Genomic DNA, 20,199 nt, shown 5'->3' with positions numbered 1-20,199 from the left:
TCTTTCCCTCTGTGAGCCTGTCTCCCCACCTGCCTGCCAGGCTGGGGAGCAACTCCCCTGGGTGTTGTAAGGACTCATTAATGCTTGTAACACTCCAAACATGTGGTGCTAAGTGGAACTGCATGCTGAGACCGGTTGTATTTATGCAGTTTACTTCCTTTCTGCTCTATTGGCTTGTTAAATGTTTACTTTATGTCTACAGTCATTTGAAATTCAATAAAACAAATTAAACATAAAAGATGAAAACAGGCAAAAATAAGGTAATCAATGGCATACAGGCCAGATGGGGTCCGGTGGCGCCATTGCCATCCTCCTCTGGTGGTGGATGCTTCCATTCCCTTCCATTAGCAACCACAGTGGGAAAGAGCATGCTGGCCATCCACCTGTTAAAGGAGACTTCTTCAAGGAGGTGCAACGCTGGCTGGGCAGATGGCAGAGAGGGGGAGAACAGGGAGAAGATATCTGGAGCTAAGAGTTTTAGAGGGTAAAGACAGTTCTGTCTGGATTGGAAAAAGTGGGTAGAAGAGGACTCAATCCTCTGCTCTATGATTTTGCTCAATAATCTCTGAGAACTCTATGTTTTATTTTCTGCATCTCTGTATTTATTTATGCAACCTCCTAGATTAAGTCTACTCGTGCTATCACTGCTTAAACTTAAAACATCTATGTGTACATCCACCTTCCTTCTCATTCTGCCTCTCCCCATCTCTCCCACCCTCTTTCTGCCCTCTCTTCCCCTTTTCTCTTTTTTCTCTATTTCCCTTTTTCTTTCTTCCTTTCATTTTTCCTTCTCCTCTATGGGAACAATAATTGATCAGTTGACAGATCTAGGTCATGCTGGCAGGGGTTGCTCTGCTTCATGCAGGCTTGCCCAGGAGAAGGAGGGAAAGTCTGTCTTCCCAGTCCGCAAGGAGCCCAGATGATGCAGCGCAGCAGGGGGAGGGGGGGACAGATGAACTGGTGGGCTAGTTCAGGCTTCCCCAGCAAGAGTACCTGGGACCCCATTGATCACAGAGTCCTCAGTTATTTGATATCCCCGACACTCTAATTTTCCATATCCAATTTACCTCTGTCACTTTCCCACGTTTTGCTCAGCGTCTATTCCCTGCCTGTTACAATTTTCCTCATTTTTCTTTCTACTTCCCCCTCCTTTCCTCTTCTTCTTTCCTCCTTCCAAAACAATGACAGAGCACAGATACTCCCCCACTTAAGTCATACTAGAGAGATGGCCTTTTGTTTATTTGCAAGAAGAAAAACAGAAACCTTGCCAGAAGAACTCTGTAAGTCATTTGCAAACTGCAAAACAAACCAACAAAGATTCACATTTTCGTTGCCGAGAAGCGAATATTTCAAGAGAGACTGTCAAGCTAAGAAATCAAATATTGGAAAACACATTCTTTAGCACTGTTACTAAGGACATCTTAGGTTACTAAATTTCATTTTTTTTTCTTCTCTAAGAGTATTGCCTTCATAGTAATAAAAGAATGTTCAAAGGATTGGTTGGTTTTGGCTTCAAAGGCTCATTCAGATTAACTCTCTGGAGGTGCTGCCCTTGCTTTGTCTTGGTGGTGTCACCAAACACTAACCCAACACAGACCATAGCTGTGTATGTGTTCATTGGTTCAATCACCCTGCAAGTGTTTATTGAGTGCCCACTATGTTGTAGTTGTAGGTGGTAGGTGGTGGGAATAAATGCATCAGTGACTAAAACAAACTCAAGGATGAAACCAAAGACAGAGTAGAATTTCTAAGATTTGGCTTGGTTTTCCATCCTTTTTAATAGCATTCAAAAGCACCAACAGGAGTGCCAGAAGCAAGAGGGAAGAATGAAAGACACAGCTTTTGGTTTCTCATGGAAATGGGTGGCAAGAAAGCAACTAACCTTTGATCCTTGTTTTACATAGGGAGAACTGGGAGAGGACTCACAACTGTAGTTCTGTGTTAATAATAAATAAGAGGTGATGCCTTTACTACTCCATGCTGTCTTCTGCCAAGAAGGAACTCCTAGATATTTGATGTGCCCTCAGTTAGTATGTGGATGATGAAAGCTGATTTAAGTTAGTTGGCTTTGTGACAATTGTCTTTTGTCATTCAAGTTATTAGTTGATTCTTGGCACAATGCGACCCTGTCTGGTAGCTTATCCACCTCCCTTTTGCCTTGCTTTCTGCACAGAATTAGAGGTAAGGGGAGTGGGAGAGATACTTATATCAGACAGATCAGGGAAGGATTTGCCTCTGGCAGTTAGTCTGGATGAGGCAAATGTTATGCAAGGGGACCTCTTAGAAGGATTCATAACTCAGGGAATATCTAAGATAATCTCCCTTCTGAGAACCCTTTTATTTGCTACCCACCCATGTCACCCTAACTTAGGGTTTCTGGAATAATAAAAATTCATCATGCTTTATTTGTTCTCCTCTGGTCGTACACTACAGTTGAGAGATGGGTCTTCTTCTAATCCATCAACTTGTGTTTCCAGTCATATGTACCCAGAGGGAAAATGGCTTTTCTTATGCTCAAACTGTGTACAAGCTGCCTGCTGAATTCTCAGGATGATTGCTTACCTGGCTGCTTCTATCTGCATTTTCATAGAGGTGATCGTGATTGTTCTTATCTTTCCTCACATAGAGAACAGATAACTTTCACATGGATCCTGAGCCTTCCAAGTCAAGCAGTCAGTTCTACATCTCCTGACCTGATCTCTGAGACTGAAAGGTCATCAGGAGATTTGCAATATTTACATTTTCTAAGCCAATGGTTCTCAAACTTGGTGTATCAAATTGCCTGAGGAGCTTTATAATAATACCAATGACTGAACCCTATCACAGACCAATAAAATCAGATGTTAATCATCAATCTTTTTAGAGCCCTGCAAGAGGTTCTAATATGTGGTCAGATTTAAGCATTGGACCTCTAAAGTCATCTGAAAAGTTCTATGATGTTGGGTAAGACACATCCTTTATATGAGCCTCAGTTTCCACATCTCTAAAATAAAGAATTTGGTCTAAAATATTTTCAAGTTTCATTTCAAGTTCAACACTTTGCAATTTTGCAAATAGTCTTTTTGATATAGCACTTGAAAAGTAGTGATGCTAGAAGAAAGTATTCTGAAGCAGTTTCTGCTTGCAAGGAGCTAAGAATATAGACATAGTCACAGACAGATGACCAAAGTCAGAATGTGTGAATGGTGTGTGTGCAATGCAAACACTACATGCTATATCATATATATTTTATCACATATCTATATATGTATGTATTTCTTTATAAGGCATCCTTAGGATGGGAGAAAAAGGATTAACTAGTCACATCATTTCCCTCATAGAGGAATCCAGGAATGATAAGGATTCTTTAACCAATCCATCTTATAAGAGAATTAGGAGCCACTTGAATGTGGGTCAAGAAAGAATGTGTTAGAGCTGGAGTTAGAGAGTGCTAAGCGATGGTGAACCTTGGAAGAATCTCCATTCTTTAGTGGGAAGATTTTCATATTTCTCTTCTGCTCAGGGTCCAGTCTCTTCCCCAAGTCAGTTAGCCAGCAGTGTTGTTTCCATTGCTCTCCTTCTCATGAGCAACAAAGGCTCGATGCCAAGAACCTCAATGGCAAAATTGCAGTTAGTGTGTTAGGCAAAAGTGATGCTGGTTCCACTCCCCAAGTCAGGTTGGCTCTTACTGTGCATACATGAGTGAAAACTTGCCTGTTTTTTTTTTTTATGGAGTCAGCAGGCTCAGAGGCACATGGGGAACAGAGCTACCACGCAAATGTGTGCCAAGGGCAGTCTCTGGGTAACTCACAAAGTACACGGCTGGCTCCCTAAAGTGTTCACACTGCTATGTCATCCAATCCCAGAGTCACAACCAGCTCAAGCCCAGAGGAACTTTCAAGATGACTTATTTCAATCTCTCTCTTTGAACTTTGATACCTCAGTAGTGGAGCTGCAGTGGTCCCCTAGCTTCTGTCTCCAATAAGGGGGAACATACATCTTTCTAGATTATTGTGCCTGACCATTAGATTTCAGGAAGACAGGAAGAGGAAGAAGACAAAGGAGAGGGAGAATCTGTCTTCTTACAGATTTAGCCATTTTCTCTAGGTCTAGAGAGACATTATAATATAGTGGCTGGATTGCCTGGGTCCAAACCCTGGCTCTTCCACTTCCTAGTTTGAAACCTTAAACAATATAGTCAACTTCTGTGATTCTGTTGCCTCTTCTACAAAATGGAGATAATTATGGGACTTAGCTTTAAGGCTGTTATGAGGATTAAATAAGTTACTGCAGATAAAGTGCTTGGAACACTGCCTAGCACACTGTAAGTTCTCAAGAAGTATTACTTAATAGCATTATGATTGATACAAATACTACTACTCACAGGACAAGTCTAATCCTTCTTCAACATGAATTTACTTTAAATATTTCAAAAAAATTGTGTTCCCTTCTCCCTCAAATTTTCCCTCCACTGGGCTAAATATAGCAAGATTTTCTCCTAGTTTCTTTCTATCTTATCATCCATAGAAAGGGTGCTGATTGCTTTTATCCAAAGTTCTTCTGGGTTATTCTATATTGTTTTTAAAGTATTCTTCTCCCAGTGTGCTTTGAGTAGTCCAAAATATTATAGAATATGGCCCCTCCTCACTCCAACCCAAAAGGGACGAAATCTCAGCCCTTTGGCAAGGTAATGTAAACCGTCTAGGTCTGGCCTGGGTTTGCCAGCCTCTCCTAATCCTTTGCAATCCTATTCCTGTTCCATGGACTGCTTGAGGACTTCTTCCACACAGCATGTGTGTACACTGCTCCCTCTGCTGAGTGCTGCCCTCATCTAAAACTTACAATTCAAGAAAAATTCCAGCTCAGCATTCCTCGGCAGTCTCTTATTTTGTCATCTATACTTCCATTTCTCCTGTACTTACCGCTATACTTAACATCCACCACACATGGCATAGGTACATGCTTACATGTCTATCTTCCTTTACCAGACTCTGAGCTCCTAGAGGTCAGGGACTGCTTTATTGATCTTTATGTTCCTAGGGCACCGAGCACAACACTTAGCACAAATTAAATACTCAGAACTTACAGCTAGAAAGAAGATAGAGAGAAGGAGAGAGAGGGAAAACAGCATGAGATTTCCTTAAGTTTTAGGAGCCATATGATCCTGTCAACTTCTGTTGAGCTGTTGTTAATTCAAACCTTCCTTCTCCTATGCTTGTGGTGTTTTACGATGTGCACAATAACCCGATCTCAGAACTTACCCGTTCTGAAGTTATCTTATTAGATTCAACTGATACTTTCTTTCTGACAAGATCTTTTGGGGACTCTGAATCTGTAATCCCATATATTAGCAATATCTCCTGGTGATAATCAGCCATAAACCATATGTTGTAGGCACCTGGGTAGTGGTAGATGAGCTCAGTATTTATGACTAAACTTAACCCAGAGCAGAAAATAGTCACTCTAGTGGTCAATAGATCAGATGAGTGGAGGATGGGATGGCTATCTGAACCTATGTCAGCGTCATGGGGAGACACACAGGCAAAGGAAGTTTGGATCTAAGAAAAGAGGAAAGTGACTGGATGGATTGTATTTAGTTGGAGAAGATGAGGTGGTCAAGGGTTTCTTATCTGCTACTTCAAATCTACTTTTTCCCTTTCACACAAAATTGTCCACCAGGGCATTTGACTTTCCTCCTAAACAGTCAAGATGAAACCTGGCCCAGGCATGAAAAAGGTTAACTGACAGCTTTTTTTTTTTCTCAATGCAACCAGTGATGTATAGACATCTGCAGTTGGATAAACCATTGTGCTAATTTTTAAAACCAATAAGAATTAATTGATTGTTCTATATTTCTCCTTCCTTTCTCCCTAACACTTCTTAATAGAAGGATCTAAATGCCCTATCACCATTTTTTCCATTACTTTCTTGCACTGCCAAAGCCTTGTCAAGGCCAAAATAATTTACTCATCAAATGCAAAAGCTTTTTCACAGACTCCTAGAGTTGTGAGAAATTATGGAATTTTCTGTCTCCCACTCAAGGCATCAAATCCCATCTGAAAGATGGTCAACAATTGCTGCCCAACCATTCCAGATATTCCCAGTAATCAGACACTAACCACATGAGTTGTGCTCCCCAGTTCTGGCTGTCTATCAAAATCACCTGTGGGGATTATTATAAGCAGGTGCCCAGGAATACCTACAAAAATACCCATTGTATAGGTTAGTATAGGACAAAGTCACCTCTACCTTGAAATAAGTACAGATTATTCTATTGTGCAGATACAACTGAGAATAAATGATATTAGTATTCCTTTTCATAGTTGATAAACTCTTTGGAAAACGCTATTCTGGCAAACACTTTTGATATCTCCTCAAAATCAATTATTATCCTTTCTCTGTATAAACAGTGCTCTAAATTTGTTGCAGGCAGCAATGTGCCCATTCAAACTATTCACCACAAAAATTCCCTTGTAGCTGAGTATGGTCATGCAATGCAGTTCAGATTAATGCAATAAAAGCACAAGTTTGGTTGGGGTTTTGAGGATTGTACTCAGGGAGACTGTGTTTTATAAACCATGCCATTGCCCCTTCCTCTTGATGGAGAAAATGGCATACTACCTAGAGTTCCAGGAGAGAGCCTGTAAAAAGGCAGACAAACAACACATATCAAGAATGGCAAAGAAGGAAGAATTTAGGTTAAACTAAATGGACTTGGCTGTTTTGGTAAATCAAAAATAATTGAGTATAAGGCAATTTCATATGGCTAAATCTAATAAAAGGACCTTGGGTTCAAGATGACATAGCAGTTGTACCAGCACTGGAAAACATGTTTCCATACTTACTATCACTTAAGAGAAAAAAAAAAAACTTATTTAATTAGGTTTCTATTACTTGTAGATGAATATAATCCTAATGAATCTATGTGGAGCAAAAATTTGTCTCTTTCTAACTTCTGCCAATTAGAACTATTCAAAAACATAACTAATATTGTGTGATCCTCTTTCTAAAAGATGCCTATCATGAATACTACTTATCTTGACATTCTTAGTTCCTTCTTATGATTATTGTATGGCATGATTTTAAAACATTAATCATCCTGATCCTTATCTTCTGGACATGCTCTAGTTTGATAATGATTCACTAAAATGCATTACCAAACTCTCCTAGATGTAGTTTGATTGATAAGTGAGTCATGGACTCTTACCTACCACATTTTGGACCTTATAGTTATATAGGTTCACTTTATTATTGTATTATTTTTTCTTTTTTAATATTTATTTATTTATTTTTAATTCTTTTAACATTTATTTATTTTTGAGACAGAGAGAGACAGAACATGAACGGGGGAGGGAGACACAGAATCTGAAACAGGCTCCAGGGTCTGAGCTGTCAGCACAGAACCCGACGCGGGGCTTGAACTCACAATGTTTATTTATTTATTTTTTTTTGAGAGACAGAGAGAAAGAGAGAGAGAGAGAGCAAGAGGGGCAGAGAGAGAGAATGACAGAGGATTCAAAGTGAGCTTTCTGCTGAGAGCAGACAGCCGGATGCAGGGCTTGAACTCATGAACCATGAGATCATGACCTGAGCTAGGACACTCATGATTATGAGTAGGACACTTAACTGACTGAGCCACCCAGGCGTCCCTATTCTCTCTCTCTCTCTCTCTCTCTCTCTCTCTCTCTCTTTCAGATACCACACTCTTGGTTCATATTGATGTTGTACTCATTCCTCTCACACACACACACAAAAATGCTATTATGTAAGACCTCTCCTATTCTTGCTTATAGGTAATTTTCTTTAAATTTTTCTTCTAAGTTTTTGAAATTTTACTGCACCCTGTGTCCTGTATTTAAATTCACTTTGATTATTTTTGGATTCTGATGAGCTGTCACCATCAGCTTTGTGTCATCCTTAAATGATATAGACATGTAATCTCCACATCATGAAGACGAATGATTTAAAAAAAAAAAAAGCAACATAATAGACCCAAGGGTATGGCAAAGTTCTTCATTACATTCATATTTCAATAATAGACTCAATGGCATAGCCAAGTTCTTACTTATATTATATTTTACCCACTCCAGAATGATTTATTCATACCCTTCTGTATCTTAGCCAAAAACAACAACAAAACATAGTTCTTACACTCAAGGAAGTAGACAATTCAATATGACATAGTAAGTACTGAGATAAAAGCAAATGTTGTTTGCTATGGCATCATCTAGAAGACTTTTTGGGTCAGAAAAGTCTTCTAGAAGGAAGATGTATGAAAGCTGAGACACAAAGTTGACAGTATTTAACCAGGTAAGAGGAAAGATAAATGTTACAAGTATAGGAGACTGCATATGTCAGAGCCTAGAGAAAGGAGACCATGGTAGGAATCCGGGAATCCAATACCAGTCTGGCTAGATGGACTGTGTTTGTGTGATTTGGGGGCTTTAGGGAATGGGGAAGAAGGGATGAAGACAGACAAGATTTATAGGGAGAGATGTAGGCAGAAGTCAGAGCCTGAATGGCATATGTTTCTTATTAAAGATTTTATATTGAGAGACAAGTACTGAAGGTTGCATGTCAGATAGTAAAATGATGATTTGCAGTTTTAATTATTAAATAACATTATTTGAGTTATTTAAAAATGTTAACATGCTTTAAAAAATCTTACAATGTTGTTCTAGTGACAGTGTGGAAAATGAATTAAAAAGGGGGCAAGACTAGAGGCAAGGTAACCTTCTAGAGGATGTTGCACCCAATCAGCAACCAGGGTGAGTGCTGCAGAGATGGGGAAATACAGGAGTATTCAAGAATTATGGAGGTTGAAGTGTTATAACTTGGATATGGAAAGGAAAGAGGATGGCAAGTGATAAAGGAAAGTGAAAGAAAACTTCTAGTTTGGGGGTAAGTGATGTTCAGTTGGATTTTAAGGAGATGGTGATAAATGCAGCTTGGGTCATGATGGGTTTGAAGATGCCTAATGGGCATTTTCAAGGTGTTATCCAATAAGAAGTTAACTACATCAATCTGGAACTCTGGAGAGATCTCTAACCTTCAACAAAGATGGTCTACAACATAGATACAAATAATGACCCAGAAAGAGAGTACAGAGTATATACTAGATAACTAGTATTTAAAGTTTGGGAAGAGAAGAAATCTTGGGAAGATAATTGACAAGAAGTGACCAAAAACATATAAGAAAATCCAGGAAAATGTGATGCACCAAAGTCAAATGATGTGTATTTGGAGAAGGCAGGAACAATGATAGTGCCAAATGCTGCTGAGGATCAAATGAGATTATACTTAGCGACAAAAATATCTTCTATGCCCTTGGGAAAACAGTTTCATGGGGTTGAGCCCTAGTGTAGGGAATAAAAGTAAGGTGAGGATATAGAAAATGTGAGCAATTATTTCAAAAAAGTTTTTGTGTTGTTATTATTGTTTAAAAAAAGAGGGAGGAAATAGGGAGATAAAGAGGAATTGCAGTTGGAGAAGATGTGGCTTTTGTAAGAGGGGAAAGACCTCTTTGAATGCTGAAGGGCAGGGGATAGTAAAGGGAAGGATGAAAGGAAGATCTAGGAGATGACTGACCAAGTGAGGTCTGTTAGGGAATATGAAAGGGTAGGAGGAGTAGTGAATCTTGAGCACCAGTAAAAGAATGAGTCATGAAGACAAGGAGAAAGAAAAATTGCATGACTATATAAAGTAAGGAAGGAGAAACTTATTTGAGAATTCCCATTATGATTGGATTCAACTGAAAATGACAGAAACTACACAGTAAAAGTGGTTTAAATAAGATAGAAGTTTTTTCTCTGTGGCCACAGAAACACTCCACTTTGTTCATGGCTGGTGTCATGTTTTCTAAGCTGAGAGACCCAGCCCTTTCTGTGGCTTGGATCTATTGTACATGGTTTTGACCTTCTGTCTAAGATGGCAGCATCTGTGTGCCAGGCAGTGGGACGAAAGAGGAGAGGAAGAAGAGACAGAATGCTCTTCCTGGAAGCCCTCACATGGCACTCTCCATTTCATGCCTTTGGACAGAACTTGGTTACACTACTTCTTTCAGATGCAAGGGAGTGTGGGAAATGCATCATCCACTTTGGATGACCACATGCCCAGACAAATTCAGGGGCTTATTATCATGGCAGGAGGGGAGGATGGATGTTAAGAGACAATTAGCATTTTGTATGACAGGAGGGAATGTTAGATCTCCCCCCAAAAAGGATGGAAGAAGATTTTGAGCCCATACAACACACATGTGGTTAAGATATCACCACCTACTTTGTGGCATCTAACCATGAATTTTCAACATTTCTACTCATTAGAGAAATGCGAATCAAAATCACAATGAAGTACTACTTTACACCCATTAGGATGGCTATTGTTTAAAACATTTAAAAAGAGAAGTAAAGAAATGTTGGTGATGATATGGACAAATTGAACTGGAACCCCTGTGCATTGCTGGTGGGCAAGTAAAGTGGTGCAACTATAGTGACAAACAGTTTGGTGGTTCCTCAAAAAGTTAAAAATGGAATTATTGTATGATCTAGTAATTCCACTTCTAGGTATATAGAAATTTTCAAACAAAAATTTGAAAGAAGGGACTCATATTTGTACAGCCATCCTCATAGCAGCATTATTCACAATAGGCAAAAAGTGGAAGCAACCCATCAGTGGATGAATGGATCCATCAGTGGATCCATCAGTGGATGGATAGATCAACAAAATACAATGTATATGTACAGTCAAGTGTTCTCCAGCCTTAATGAAATTAATGAATGAAATTCTGACACGTGCTACAACATGGATGAATCTTGAAAACAGTGTGAAAGAAATCAGACACAAAAGGGTAAATATTGTATGAGTCCACTTATATGAGGTACTTATGAAAGACAAATTCATAGATACAGAAACTAAAAGTTTCCAGTGGCTGAGGGGAGGAAGGAATGGGGAGTTATTATCCGATGGGTAAAGGTTCTGTTTGGGATGATGAAGAAGTTGGGGAGATGGATGGTAATGATGGCTGCACAACACTGTGAATGTATTAATGCCACTGCATTGTGCATTTCAAATGTTTAAAATGGTTTCTTTTATGTTGCATATAACTTACTCAGATAAAGAAAAATGCAAAAAGAGGGAGAATCAGCTGTCCTTGTGCAGTAGGGATACAGCCAAACTTCTCAGCTTGGCTGCAGGAAGTTGGAGGAGTCTGCATTCAATGACTTTGATTTTCTCTGAGCATAAATCGGCCAAGAGGTGTGTTTGCACACGTGTGTACATGTTCACATACATGTCCATAAATCTGTATGTTGTGTTTTCCAGAAAGCAGAAAAGGACAAAAACAGTGACCTGTGTAATGGGCAAAACCCTCCTATGTAATAACCCTCCTTTCCTCATGGCTTTCTCTCCTCCCTGATTTTCAGATACAATATGATCAACTCCTACCCTATTTTTCCATTTCTGTTTATGGTTCTGGTCCTGCCATGTAGGAGATGGTAGCAGACAATCTCTCAAACATGGGCTCATCTCCAACTCCTTTCTTGAGTTAACCCTGAAAGGAATTACAGAGTTTTACATTTACAGCTTGCAGAGCATAACCACATAAATTATATTTCTTGATCTGTACATTAGTCAGAATATTCTTTCTCAACTGAGCTCTATCATCAACTCTGACCTTTGATATTGAGTTTTTCCCAGAGCCTTTATTTTCCTCATCCATAAAATAGGATATTTAAACTTCCTTGGAATGTAGTTTCCATGTTTTCACTGAATTATGTTTGTGAAACCTGGTACTCAATACTTATCAGAAAAGTAGAAGCCAACATTTTTATGGGGTTTTTGAGCAGCTCATTTACTGGGGACTTCAATTCCCTCTCAGTCCCCCTCACCGTGTCCCCCATACACACCCCCACCACCACCACCTGGACCACTCTTTCTCCTATAATCACTCACCAGTTCAGTTCAGGTAGGCCTCTGGATGACCTGTATCTGTCCCTCCTCTCCTGCCTGTCTGCCCTGTCTCTGTTCAGGCTTTGTCTCTTGCTTTTGCTCCACTGACCCCAGACACTGACCCTGGACACTAATGCCCCACCACAGCACAGTGCCTTTGCACACACTGCAAATATCCTTCCTGTAGGATTAGCCCAGTGCAACACTGTACTAACTTGTTTTAATATTGAGGGTGATGGAATAAACAAGACCAGGAAAAGAATTTAAAAGGCTGAAAAGGAGGACAGAGTTGTGATACCCACTCTACTACTCTATCATTTCTATACTGAGCCTTCATGTGGACCACTCATTAGTTTCCTTGTTACTAGTCTGCCCAAGGAAAAGAAGGAGTTTATTTCTATATAATGTCCTTAGAGTTGTGGCAGTTCAAGTGTAGTCCCTGAATCAGAAAGTCTGGAGCTTTCTGGAACATAGCTATGTGCATTTTAATAAGCCCTTTAGGTGATTGATGCTAAATTTGGAGAACCACTGACTTAGAGAAGTAGTGAACACAGATGGAGGGAGCTCTGTCTAGAAAGGTCAGTGGTGGGGGCTGGGGGTGGAGAGGATAGTCACCTCTCTGTCCTTATATGAGGGATCTCAGTTTCTTTTGAATATAACCACCTTAGGAAAAGAAAAAAACATCAGGGCAGAGCAAGCTTGGTGGTATGTAAGCAATGAAAATATATAAAACAAATAATTGAATATTACCTTTTGCTAGGATTGCCAGATTTAGCAAATAAAAATCCAGACACTCAATAAATTAGAATTCCAGATAAGCAACATTTTTTTTTATTATAACAGCATATACTTATACTAAAAAATTATTTGCTGTTGATCTGAATTTCAAAGTTAAACAGGCATCTTGCATTTATTCTGTTTTTATCTGGTCCTTTACCTTTTGTCCATTGAGTACTAGCTGTGTAAGGGAAATAGCCTGATCAGAATTAGGTGTTTAAACGGTGGAAGTTTTAGTACTGTTTATTTACTTTTTAATGAAGAGGAATATGATTTGGCTGGGAAGAAAAAGAATGGCTGTTCTTCCTGGATCATTGGATTGTTTGTAAAATCTACATCTGAAAAGAGGGAGGGAGGGAGGGGGAAAGAGAGGGAGGGAGACAGAGAGTGATAAAATAGAGAAAGAAACAAGATGGTGGTTGAAAGTGGCTCACATGCCAGAAAGTTCCTACCTCTTGAAGTAAGGAAAAGAGCACTTATATAAGGGCTAGACCCTGAATCCACATTCCCCACAAAAGAAGTGCGGAGCAAGCTTCAGGAAGATGGAGCTCCCTCCCTGGGGGCGCTGTCTCCTGGGCAGGTTTACTATACCACTTACCTGTCCCAGGTGACAGAACACTGCCTCAGAGGTGGGGCTGTGGTGCTATGACTGGCGAATGAGTGACAGAGTCCCTAACAAGATGCAGCCCAGGGAGCGCCTTGCTGACAGAACAATTTGCTGGTGCCCAGAATATCTGTCCAGCCCCGGCAAAGCGGCAGGCTCGGCGTCAGGAGAAATTTCAGGATTTATCTTTCGCCTTGGTGTCAGGTTTTCTGCGAGCCGGCATACTTCCCACGGTGCTTTTCCAGACCTGCAGCCTTGACATGCTATCTGCGGAGGCTCCAGAGCCCCAGGAATTACATGTAAAACTATTCCATTTTTTCCCCCCTCCTGATCCGCTTGTGTTTATGTAAATGACTGGAAAAGCAGTTTTTGGCTTATTTCCGAAGCTTAAGGGCTTCGTGAGAAGCCTATTATTGAAAAATCAGAAACTGAAAAGCAACTTCTTAGACAATGAATTAGCAGCTCAATGACTGTGTGCAATGCCAAGTGTACTGTAACTGGCTGCATTGCAAATAGGATCTCCCCTGGGATTCAGTAATCAAACATGTGGCAACAGGTTGTCTGTTTCAACAGAGAGTGAGTAATCAAAAGAGATTTGCTGTTAATCCAAATATAACAGAGAAGTATCCAAGAGAAGGGCCCAGAGAAGGAGAAACTAGAAGAGTGAGGGTAGACCAGAGCTTTGGGACCTGGAATCCTACGTGCAACGGAGAGAACTTTGTGGGGGACGAAGGGGATCCATCTGAGCACTTGAGGCACTGGCCATGGCTACAAATTGCAGCAAGCCAGAAAATAAACCTCAGCACTTGCCTCTCCTGCCTGGCCAGTGATGTGGACCTGGGGAATGAATTAACTAGCCTTCAGTGGTTTGCTTCAGAATTTGTACTCTTATACTGGTTTGAGGGGTGGGGGTGAGTCAGGGGTGGGGAAGGACTTGTCTATCTGGAAGGCACTGGTTAGAAGGTGGTGCTTCACTGCTTCCTGAGACAGTTAAGTTTATATGCCTACCTCTGTGTCTCAAAATGTGGTCCCAGACCAGATGCATTAATATCACCTGGGAATTTAGCAGGAATGCAGATTCTCACATCCCACCTCAGGGCCCCACCCCAGGCCTATAGATCTTTAGAAAGTCTGAAATGAGGCTCAGCAGTCTGTGTATTAAGAAGCCCTCCTGGTGATTCTGATGCTCATTAACATTTGACAACCACTGGCCAGTCTGATCACCTGGATGCTATAAGTGCCAGGTAATACTCAGGATTCTTAAGTGGGCTCCTATGTGAGTGCACCCCCGGCTGGATCCAGATCCCTGAGCAATTTTGTGCTGACCTGCTCTGTCCTGTTCTCCTCACAGGGCTATGGGGCTACAAGGAAAGAAATTTAACATTTATTAAACATGTACTAGTACTCAGTGCCAGGCACTGGTAAATGTTTTATGTGTGATATTTTATTTAATCCTTTCTACAACCTTGTGAGCTAGGTGTTGTAGATATTTTATTGCTGAGAAAATTTTGGCTCAGAAAGATCAACTTTCCCAGATCTGGATGTTTCCTAAGCCTATATTCTTTGCCCTATCCCACCCAGCATCTCTGACACACGTGCCCTCTGCCCCCAGAATGCTTTGGGTACCGCCTACACAAAGCAACTGCCAGCCTGGCAGGGCCCCAGTTCTATATTTCTCTCCCTCCCCCACCCCACCCGACTCCTTGCCTCATGTTAATTTCCCACCTGAGTACTGAGCACTTTATAAATAGCAAATCTAAAATGAATTTTCTACCAGCGATCATTAGCTCCCTTGACATCCATTAAACATTCTCCCAAGCAGAGTGAAGTGACAAAAGGGATTGATTTTTACAGTATGCTTAATAGGGAAAAAGAAAGAAAGGTGTTGACAAGTCCTCTTTTTTTTCTGTCCTGATATCACGAGGAATTTGAAATCAGTCAAATGACTTTTATTTGAAAAAAAAAAAAGGCTAGGATTGGGGGCAGAGGGAGAGAGGGTGGGGAGAGGGAAGCAGCTTCCTGAGTACCCTGCTCAGACCATTTCTGTATCTGTGACAGGTAAACATGAAGTTAGTTATCTAGTGCCAGCCACCAAGATGAATATGTCAGATTTAATGCTTCAAAGTATATAGGGCCCAAGCCAGGGAGGGCTGAGGGGCTGGGGGAAGAAAGCAAGCGATATTAGGGGAGAGGGAAAATAGCCAATCTTCTGCTGAAACTGTTGGAAGAATAAATGTGTTGATGCAATAGTTGAAGTCAGAGAAAGCTGGCATATGAGGCACTGTAGCTGAAAATTTAACTTTGATTTCAATTTTCATATTTGTCAGCAATAATTATATTCACGAAATGTTTTGCCACTGTTCTAAAATACTAATAAGTAGAGGCCTTTGTAGTGTGGTTAATGGAGTCTTTTTTTCCTAGTGGTCTAGAAAAATTCCATTAAAGCGAAAAGTCATACTATATTACATCGCTTCAACATACATGGACTCTGCTGCTGTAGTAATGCCCTTCCTAAGACTGGAGCCCTCTGTTTAACCACAGAGCCCCTAAGCTAGTGAGGCAGTTTGGGCTTCAGACACCTCAGCTGTCTACCATTCTGAACTTCACAGACCTTCCTGGGTCATGGGGGAAGCCAGCAAGCCAGCGAGAGACAAAGGGAGAAGCCAATTCAATAAAACATTCTTGTCGGAAGGATGAGCCTTCATAAGCATTACCTCCTGGAGCAGGTTGAAGAGAAGACAGGAGAACATGATGGTCTGGTGGGCACCTGGCCCTGGCTGGGAGGCATGGCTCCTGCCCAAAGAGAGGACATCCATTCCTTGTCCATCACCAAACTGGACTCCCTCTTAGGGCCTTAACGCTGAAGTCCACCCAGTAATAGAACCTACATGTTCTTCCTCTCAGTCCCCAAACTGTTCTGGAAAGGAAAAGCTGAACTCTCTGGAGATAGGGTTTGATTAAAAGATCCAAGTTCTATTATTTTTGAGCAACTTTTCCCTGGGGTATTGAAGCCTCTCTGTTGTCCCAGGGAATCTCCTGCAGGCCAGTGTCAGGGGGAGGAGTTAGGTGTATAATATACTGCCACCCCCTGAGAGTGGTGCTTGAGGAAGGGCCAGGAGCATCCTCCCCTCCATCCTACCTTGCTTTCACCATGGCTCCCCTGCAGTCTGGGATTATCATTCAGATGGGCTGGCATCTCTCTCTGGAACTCTCTTTCTTAAGCAGACTGCTGCTGCAGACAGCTGCCTGGTAGCTCATCTTTTGGAATCCAGCGAATGTAAGAATTCTGCCATGATGTTCTTAATTTTCCTGTCCTAAGTTCTGAAGAGAAACCCAGAGCTGTCTGTTCTGAGTTGCCCATACCAACAGAAAAACAGGGAGCCAATGGACCTATGTGATTTCCTTCCTCTCCCTCCAACACCCGCCTTCACATTACATTGTGCTCCGCATGTCCTAGTAGTAGAGTGATGCGGAATTGACTAGTCTTAAGTTTATTTCCTAAGCCTTAAAGGGAAATGAGAGAGGAATGTGATGAAGGGCAGGAAGCCAGGACAGGAATAACAAGGCAGTCTGGATAACGGACAACTTGCAGAAGTCACTCCTGGCAAAGGAGAGTGTGCATCCATCCCATGAATGCAGGGAAGCTCCCTTCCTCTGCTACTTCTGCTCTGCTTTTTAGGGCTTTGCCCCCACTGGGCTACTTCCTCCCACGTGAACCTCTCCTCTCCTAGTAGACTGAAAACATGAGCCTCTGCTCCTTCCCCAAAGTTCAAAGACCTTCCTCTGGCCCAGGCCTCTCTCTCTTCCCCTCCTTCCTTCCCTCTCAGCCCACCAATCCCTGCTTCGCTGCCGCCTGGCTTTTCCCTTGTGGCATGTGCCAGATCTTATCCCTATGCAGCACTTCAGGATGAAAGAAGGAGGGGATATTAAATCCACCAGTGATACGCTTGGCAATTGGGAGAGGCTTTTGTTGTGTCATTTCCTACCTCCTTCAGCCTATTAAGCAAACAAAAGTGCTTGTGGAATGAGAAATGTAAATGGCCAAAGCAAGCCGATTAATCCTAGATGTACAATTCCATTAATAAGGCCGCTTTTTAATAGGCGGCTCCGGCAGCAGCAGCGGGCAGGCCAGGAATTGATGTATTCTCTGTAATTGTATTGCAACTAATAGGATATGAAGGAAATTGTACCAGAGAAGCAGGTCTTTCAACACCATTTTCCAATCAGCTAAAATCACGACTTGCAGCCGAAAGCCTTGAAAAGTAATGACACACAAAACATATAACATCATCCAGGAGTATCTGTTACTCCAAATCTTGGTTTGGGAGGGTTCTTTCTTTCATTCTTTCTCCCAGACCTCTCTGTGTCCCTCTCCACCACATCTCCATCTTCATGTCTTCGCCAGAGATAGGGACCAAAACCAGAAGAGTCTTGTCACCGGTAGATGGGAAAGGGGAGCGCTCAGGGACAATAAATAGCTCAACCCCAGTTCCAGCTCTCACCTGACACAGGCCATGGGCACAGGCTGAGACACTGATGTACTCAGACCTGCTTTAGGTTCTGACAATGGATAAAGCAGACCCCAAATCCATCCTTGCCCTCATGATGCTTGCAGTCTACTGAGTCAGCAAAATTTGTGCTGAGTCCTTGCTGTATAACCTGTAAGGCACTTGGCACTTTGGTTCCCTGCGACCATCCCAGGAAGAAGGGAAAACGCCTCTGCCCTGGGTGTCTGAGCTATGGGCAGCAGAGGGAGCCAGGGCCCCCTTCCAGCACCTCTCACTCCCCCTGCCTGCCCTGCCTGGTCACTGGGTCTCTCTCCTGCCCATTTGTATGCGGACTCTGACCCTCCTTTGGTCACAGGCTGGAGAGTAAATATAAAAAGAAAAGGCAAAGCACATTTCAGTGGAAATCCCCAAGGAAACTGATGTGATTGCTGTACAGAAATGGTTCCAATAAGGGCAGAAAGGAATATTGCTTTTATAGCTTTTGGGACATAAAACATTTAGAAAATGTGATTGACTGGCAGGGTCTAATTTATCATTTATCTCATTCCCTCTGCTCTCTCCTCCTCCCCACAACACACAGGCAGACACTTACAGGCAAACTTTTTCCCCTCTTTGCTTTCCTTTCTTCTTCTCTCTCAGAGACTTGGATTTATCATCATTCTGTTAAGCAGGAGAACTCCTGTGGCTATTTATAATTAATGCTCAGAAACCTGCCAATCCATTTAATGACACTAGCAGGTCATGGCCCCCTTATAGCTCTCCATTAATCATCATTAGAACAGCTCTGAGTTTTTACATTCTTTTTAAATGTTAATTCACCTCTGTAATGCTCCTTTTAGTTAAAACTGTAAAGAGGCAAGTGGCTGGTACCTAGTTGCTGCCCGCCAGGGGAAAGGCATGGTGGAGTTGATAAAGCCTGGCTGATTTCCTCTGTTCTTTTGTCCTCCACCCCCTATCCCCACCACCAGATGTCAACCCAGTTTGTTCTTTGGTTGCCTGTATTTATCTTTAAAAAAAAAAAACGCCTAGTGGCTTAAAGTTCCAGGCAGATACACACACTCTGACAATCTTTGGACTCTCAGGGCCAAGGCAGCAACCTGTGCAGAGTTGCTGACCAGGTGTCATGACATGATTTTGCTCCTAAAGGTGATGGACCTTAAAGAAATCCAGAGGTAAGACAAGCCGAGAACTACCCATGTGATTTTTCAAACACTCAAGAATATGCTCCAAATGAGCACACTGAAAGAGGTCATGTAAAGAATTCTTTCTCTGAGTCAAGAGAGCTCACCTCTTGGCTCATTGCTGCCACAGTAGGCTGAGAGATATGGGCAAAGCATTTAACTTCCCTCCTCATCTACAAAATGGAGTCACACAGGCTTCCAGTTATGGAGCGAATATTTCATAGGGACAGGAATAGAGCCAAGGGTCCTGTAATCATGTTGTGTAGCGACAGATGATAGCCCCACTTGTGGTGAGCAGAGCAGAACGTATAGAGTTGTGGAATCGCCATATTGTACACCTGAAGGTAATGGAGCATTGTGCCAACTACACTTCAATAAAAACAAAATACATAAATAAATAATATTTTCAAAATGAGGCCAACATCTGTCCTACCCAATGGAATCTGTAAAGATTAAATGGAGTTGCAATTAAACTTTTACACCTAATAACATCGATGCAAGGTGTCATCATTGATATCATTTCTTGCCTTTATCTGCCACTTTGCATACATATCTGGACCTCCTGTGAAAGCAATGCCCTGTCATCATTCATACTCACAAGGACATAAATAGTTCCCAATCTCCACACTGTTGTATTCATATAATATTTATAAAGCCAGAAATATGTATTTTGAATCATCAAAACATATGGAGTAGAAAGTATGTTAAGTAAAGAGGTGTCTGGGTGGCTCAGTCAGTTAAGCATCTGACTCTTGGTTTCAGATCAGTTCATGACCTTGCAGTTTGTGAGTTTGAGCCCCACTGTTCACTGGCAATGTGGGGCCTGCTTGGGATTTTCTCTCTCTCTCTGCCCCTCCCCACTCACGCTGTTTCTGTCTCTCTCAAAATCAAAAATCAATAAATAAACTTGAAAAAAAAGAGAAAGTGTGTTAAGTTGTGAATGAGGGAATCTAAATTCAAGTATCAACTCTGTTGCTTATTAACTGTGCAACTCTGAGCAAATTACTTCACTTCTCTGAGACTCACTTCTTTTACCTTTGGATTTCATATTTTTAAGCCTCCTTGATTTAGTACATCTTGTGATTTTAATGTTTGCCCCATGAGTCTGTTCAAAGGGCCATGCTAGTGACCCAGACCTACCTGAGGCAAGCTGGTTCATTCAACCAGCTGAGCTCTCAAATTCTTGTCTTGTCAAGTTAACATG

General features: G+C 41.5%; 1 protein-coding gene and 1 non-coding gene across 5 annotated transcripts in view; both read left to right on the top strand.

Annotated features, from left to right (window-relative positions):
* Positions 1-20,199, top strand: part of NTM (neurotrimin) — a 935,659-nt gene that overhangs the window by 4,716 nt on the left and 910,744 nt on the right. The gene's annotated exons all lie outside the window — the stretch shown is intronic.
* On the top strand, positions 10,157-10,283 carry LOC113593286 (U6atac minor spliceosomal RNA). Its single transcript, XR_003413375.1, has one exon. It is a non-coding gene; the product is annotated as a U6atac minor spliceosomal RNA (small nuclear RNA).

The sequence above is a fragment of the Acinonyx jubatus genome, chromosome D1, assembly GCF_027475565.1.
Source record: "Acinonyx jubatus isolate Ajub_Pintada_27869175 chromosome D1, VMU_Ajub_asm_v1.0, whole genome shotgun sequence".
NCBI lineage: Eukaryota > Metazoa > Chordata > Mammalia > Carnivora > Felidae > Acinonyx > Acinonyx jubatus.
This window is presented reverse-complemented; position numbering and strand designations above follow the sequence as displayed.